The sequence below is a fragment of the Salvelinus namaycush genome, chromosome 9 (genome assembly GCF_016432855.1).
Source record: "Salvelinus namaycush isolate Seneca chromosome 9, SaNama_1.0, whole genome shotgun sequence".
NCBI classification, from domain to species: domain Eukaryota; kingdom Metazoa; phylum Chordata; class Actinopteri; order Salmoniformes; family Salmonidae; genus Salvelinus; species Salvelinus namaycush.
Genome location: NC_052315.1, coordinates 52,810,542 through 52,816,782, shown reverse-complemented (window position 1 = coordinate 52,816,782; position 6,241 = coordinate 52,810,542).

Below are 6,241 nucleotides of genomic sequence, written 5' to 3'. Positions count from 1 at the left end.
GCTTATACACCTACAATAGAGTTACCAAAATTAAAAGAAGTACGGCATGCAGTCAGATAATTTCCTGTTTATAACTTAAATGTAGTTTAAAACTACTGCTTGAGTACGTAATTTGCTTGGAAACTCATCATAGTCCATCCGGACTACACCACAGTGTTATCAACGTGAAGAGTGTGGCAGAAAGGAGTACAGTAGGCAGAGGAAATAAACGAGAAAATATTTGACGATGGCATGCAGCCAGATGATTTCCTGTTGGTGTGTATAGTTCCTCCTTTTATTCCAGGTACATAAAGAAACAACCTAGTGTTTCAGTCTTACAACTTTAAGCTGAGATTTGCTCTGTAAGTAATATCCTTCTCTGACTGAGAGCCCAGGAGAAAATAAATCTAGGTCTCCGACCCCCATAGGCGTTCTCTCTTGCTCTCTTTCTCATTCTCTCTGACTTTAAGTAGGAAAGTCATTTGAAACAGGGTCGTGTATGCTGTGCAGTACATGTGGATGTGTGTGTGTGCTGCATGTGGGCCGGGCGGGTATCATAGGGGATAAGACTGACATGGTGAAGGGGATCCTCTATTCCTCTGATCTGAGCATAAATCCCTCTGGTTTCAGCCTTGCTCTTACACACTTAGTTTCCGCTGACATAAATATTTTAACGCTGATGTTGAAATCCTAGCTAGTCTTTGTGATGTGTTGCTGCACCATATAAAGCAGAGAGCAACTACAGAGAGCAACTAAAGTTATTGTAATCTTGCACTAAGTGAACTTACAGTATCTCCTGAAATACCTCTGATCCAAGTGACACATTCAACAGTAGGCTTGATTCTAATGGACGAAAATTGATTTTGAAAGTAAAGCTGTATCTATTACAGAAACATTGAAGTGAAATTATTCAGGAAATAACATGCAATTCAAAGTAACACTTTCCAGAAGGTGAATAGAATCTGAAAGGGAAGTCTGCACATCCGTAAACCAACCACGTGTTAGGCTACTGAAAGACACGTGAAAGGTTTTGAGACCTCTGTCAGTCTCTCTCTCTCTTTCTTTCTCACTCACGTGCTCCCCATGACCCAAAGTGACAGGGTCGGTTTGTCTGGTGACTCAATGTTCACTAGCACTGCGGAAAGGCTTTTTTATGAAACTGGAAAACAACTACCAGCAACTTTCTACGGTCTGATTGTGAAAACAGATTGTGAAACTGCTGTCTGTCTGTCTTGTTTTGTTGAAACCTCCATGCATTCTTTTGTGAAAATGAAACCTCCATCCATAGGCTTTAGTTCTGGGTGTTGGAGATGTCTGATAGCTTTCATTGGGTAATCTCAAATCAAATTGCATTGGTCACATACACATATTTAGCAGATGTCATTGCGGGTCTAGCGAAATGCTTGTATTCCTAGCTCCAACAGTGCAGTAGTATCTAAAAATTATTCACAACAATACACACAAATCTAAAAGTAAAAGAATGGAAATGGGTTGGCGCCCCCCCTTGGGTTTGTTCCGTGGGGGAGATCTTTGAGGGCTATACTCAGCCTTGTCTCAGGATGGTAAGTTGGTGGTTGAAGATATCCCTCTAGTGATGTGGGGGCTGTGCTTTGGCAAAGTGGGTGGGGTTATATCCTGCCTGTTTGGCCCTGTCCGGGGGTATCATCGGATGGGGCCACAGTGTCTCCTGACCCCTCCTGTCTCAGCCTCCAGTATTTATGCTGCAGTAGTTTATGTGTCGGGGGCTAGGGTCAGTCTGTTATATCTGGAGTATTTCTCCTGTCTTATCCAGTGTCCTGTGTGAATTTAAGTATGCTCTCTCTAATTCTCTCTTTCTCTCTTTCTTTCTCTCTCTCGGAGGACCTGAGCCCTAGGACCATGCCTCAATTACCTGGCATGATGACTCCTTGCTGTCCCCAGTCCACCTGGCCATGCTGCTGCTCCAGTTTCAACTGTTCTGCCTGCGGCAATGGAACCCTGACCTGTTCACCGGACATGCTACCTGTCTCAGACCTGCTGTTTTCAACTCTCTAGAGACAGCAGGAGTGGTAGAGATACTCTCAATGATCGGCTATGAAAAGCCAACTGACATTTACTCCTGAGGTGCTGACTTGTTGCACCCTCGACAACTACTGTGATTATTATTATTTGACCATGCTGGTCGTTTATGAACATTTGAACATCTTGGCCATGTTCTGTTATGATCTCCACCCGGCACAGCCAGAAGAGGACTGGCCACCCCTCATAGCCTGGTTCCTCTCTAGGTTTCTTCCTAAGTTTTGGCCTTTCTAGGGAGTTTTTCCTAGCCACCGTGCTTCTACACCTGCATTGCTTGCTGTTTGGGGTTTTAGGCTGGGTTTCTGTACAGCACTTTGATATATCAGCTGATGTAAGAAGGGCTATATAAATTGATTTGATTTGGAAATGAGAAATATATGCATATTAGATCAAGCAATGTCGGAGTGGCATTGACTAAAATACAGTAGAATAGAATACAGTATATGCATATGAGATGAGTAAAGCAGTTTGTAAACATCATTAAAGGGACTAGTGTTCAATTATTAAAGTGGCCAGTGATTCCAAGTCTATCTATATAGTGCAGCAGACTAAGGTGCAGGGTTGCGTAACCGGGTGGAAGCCGGCTAGTGATGGCTATTTAACAGTGATGGCCTTAAGATAGAAGTTGTTTTTCAGTCTCTCGGTCCCAGCTTTGATACACCTGTACTGACCTCGCCATCTGGTTGATAGCGGGGTGAACAGGCTGTGGCTCGGGTGGTTGATGACCTTGATGATCTTTTTGCCCTTCCTGAGACATTGGGTGCTGTAGGTGTCCTGGTGGGCAGATAGTTTGCCCCCGGTGATGCATTGGGCACCACCCTCTGGAGAGCCCTGCGGTTGCGGGCAGTGCAGTTGCCGTACTAGGCGGTGATACAGCCTGACAGGATGCTCTCAATTGTGCATCTGTAAAAATTGGTGAGGGTTTTAGGAGCCAAGCCAAATTTCTTCAGCCTCCTGAGGTTGAAGAGGAGAGAGAGAGGAGAGGGGGGGAGAAGTCTTAACCACCCAGCACCATAAGAGAAATTTGGCTAAGATTATCAACAGGACTAGGCAGTCATGGTCATCACGAGAGGAGATCATGTACCTGTCTACTGTCTCGTATATCACACCGGAGAGGATACAGTTTGCTTGTAAAAAGGATTTGCACGACATTTACATTATTATTACATTAGCAGGGAAGAGCTTGTATAAGTCCAGTTTAATTTCAAATGCCAAACTTGTGTACAGAATGTTTGCTTGCACTTAACTCTGTACATATAATGCTTCATGGCATTTTATGAGCATGTATGAGCCTACCACACTTTCTTACAAAGGCTGTTGCATAAACTTTGTTACATATTGAAAGATTTGTGTATTGTTGAATGAATGCATTGCGTTGCATAACCTGATAAAGCTAGCAGAGAGCCATGAAAGCACATTTTTATTTATCTGTACAAACCACCTTAGGTCATTAATGAGCTTATTTTGCATGTGCAATAGGACACTTTTTACTTCTCTTTTTCCAAGGCCAGTCCCCTTTCACTTCCTCCTTGATTTCTTCACATCAGACAACCTCGTGTCTCTCTTCTCCATTGAGGGCCAGCTGTGTCACACACACACACGTTCTCTATCTCATAACGTTCTCTAAAGGCCTATGTGCAGCATAACATTATTAGCTCTCACCTACACTACCCACCCAGCCAGCCAGCCACCCACACAACACAGCCCAAGCATGACAGTAAAATGCATCAGTTCTGCTTCCGGCCTGGCCAAAACGGTCAGTTTACTGTGAAAATGTCATCAAGATGAAGAGCCCACATCATCTGACTCAACTGGTCTAAAATAGACCAAGATGAAACGCCCAGCGTGAGATGTACCAAGCTGTGACAGGCAGCAGAAACTTATACTGTAGCTAGTTTTCCCCTTAAAGGTGTAAATGAATCTGCAATAGTTACACCTGTTCAATGGTTATTTCATTGAACAGCTGTAACTATTGCAGATTACACCTGTAACAATGAATGAAATGTATGCCCATTTGGGATACAGATTGTGGCTTCAAATACCTTCCAGATGTGACAGACGCCAGAAACTAATACTGTAGCTTCTTGAAGGTGCAATCTGTGATAGTTGCCGCTGTTCAATGGTTATTTAAATGAATGATATATTATATACCCATTGGAGTACAGGCTGTAGCTTTAAATACCATCACGATGCAAGTTACAAACTAAGTGCCTCCCAACTCATGGAGTGACAGAAAATGAAAATATTGCCTGTTACTATGGAGATGAGTTCCCATGCTGTTGCTATTCTTATTATTTGCACAGATACTCTTATACACTGTACATAAGTGAGTGGTAAGTGATACGTGATCTGGAGCTCAAAAACAAACAGCAACATGCATTCTTCCTATACAGACTGCTAAACAGAAACCTAAATTATGTTTTTAATAACACCAATCACCGGGTGTCAGCAAATTATTTTGTGATCTCTGCAAGTGTTGGTTTTCTTTTTTGCTGTTCAATCAAACATTGCGCTCAGCATTTTACCTACAGGTAGAAAAGCAACAAAATATTCTTCTGCATGATGTAGGCCTCAGTATAAACCAATCAGAAATCAATTTACTAGTCTATTATCAATCCCATAGCACCTGTGGTTTGTTGCGTCATGGGGGAACAAAAGACAGACACTACAAAAGCAAGTGGACTGTCATGATTACAGTTCAAAGGCAGTAAATGGAGTTCTCCAAATGGGCCAAACTGTATACCAGAGAGACATTCCTTCCAGTTTCTACATTCAGTATTTGGGAGCACATGCTTTTTGATGAGCATGCTGTGAGCAAAATGAATTCCACTTCGTCATGCACCAGAATCCAAAACATTGTATAAGAGCTTCTCTCTCAGGTCTTCTTGGCATGTGAAGACACCTGCTCGTTCCTGCATTAAGAATGACACCATGTGGTCATATGGAGAAATGCAAAATCTGAAGATTTGCTGTGTAATGGTACATAACTGTGCTGCATATTGCCTGACAGGAAAACCATGAAATGGGCAAAATGTTCACATACACCCATCCTATACCCTGCTCTTACTTTTTACTCGTATCTATCCTGATGCCTAGTCACTTCTCCACCTGCCTACATGTACATATCTACCTCAATTACCACGTATACCTGCACCTTGATACTGCACGGTACTGCTGTATATAGCTTCCTTCTTGTTTTTTCTTTTTCGTATTTAACTCTGCATCATTGGGAAAGAGCTTCTAAGTAAGCATTTCTCTGTATGGTCTACACCTGTTGTATTCGGCGCATGTGATGAATTCAATTAGATTTCATTTTGTGTATTACCACACCAGGAAGACATTACTCCTTAAACATTCTGAACTAAGCTTTACTTTAACATCCTACCTACCTTAGGCTTTTTAAGCATTATAATAAGAAATTATAAAGGTTCATACATGTTTATAACAAGAGATAAAGCATTGCACCAGTTGGCTTTAAGTAAAGTAAAATGTTACCGGAGAGTGTACTTGAACATTCTACACTAGGCTTTAGGCCTACTTGAACATTCTACACTAGGCTTTAGGCCTACTCGAACATTCTGCACTAGGCTTTAGGCCTACTTGAACATTCTACACTAGGCTTTAGGCCTACTTGAACATTCTACACTAGGCTTTAGGCCTACTTGAACATTCTACACTAGGCTTTAGGCCTACTTGAACATTCTACACTAGGCTTTAGGCCTACTTGAACATTCTACACTAGGCTTTAGGCCTACTCGAACATTCTACACTAGGCTTTAGGCCTACTCGAACATTCTACACTAGGCTTTAGGCCTACTCGAACATTCTACACTAGGCTTTAGGCCTACTCGAACATTCTACACTAGGCTTTAGGCCTACTTGAACATTCTACACTAGGCTTTAGGCCTACTCGAACATTCTACACTAGGCTTTAGGCCTACTCAAACATTCTACACTAGGCTTTAGGCCTACTTGAACATTCTACACTAGGCTTTAGGCCTACTCGAACATTCTGCACTAGGCTTTAGGCCTACTTGAACATTCTACACTAGGTTTTAGTACTTGAACATTCTATTAGACTATACACTAGACTTTTGGGTGCCAGTCCATTTCTGCTCTCTTGCCAACTCCTTATGGTATTTGGACATGCATAAGGAGTTGGCAAGGGAGCAGAAACATTTACTTGAACACACTGCACTAGGCT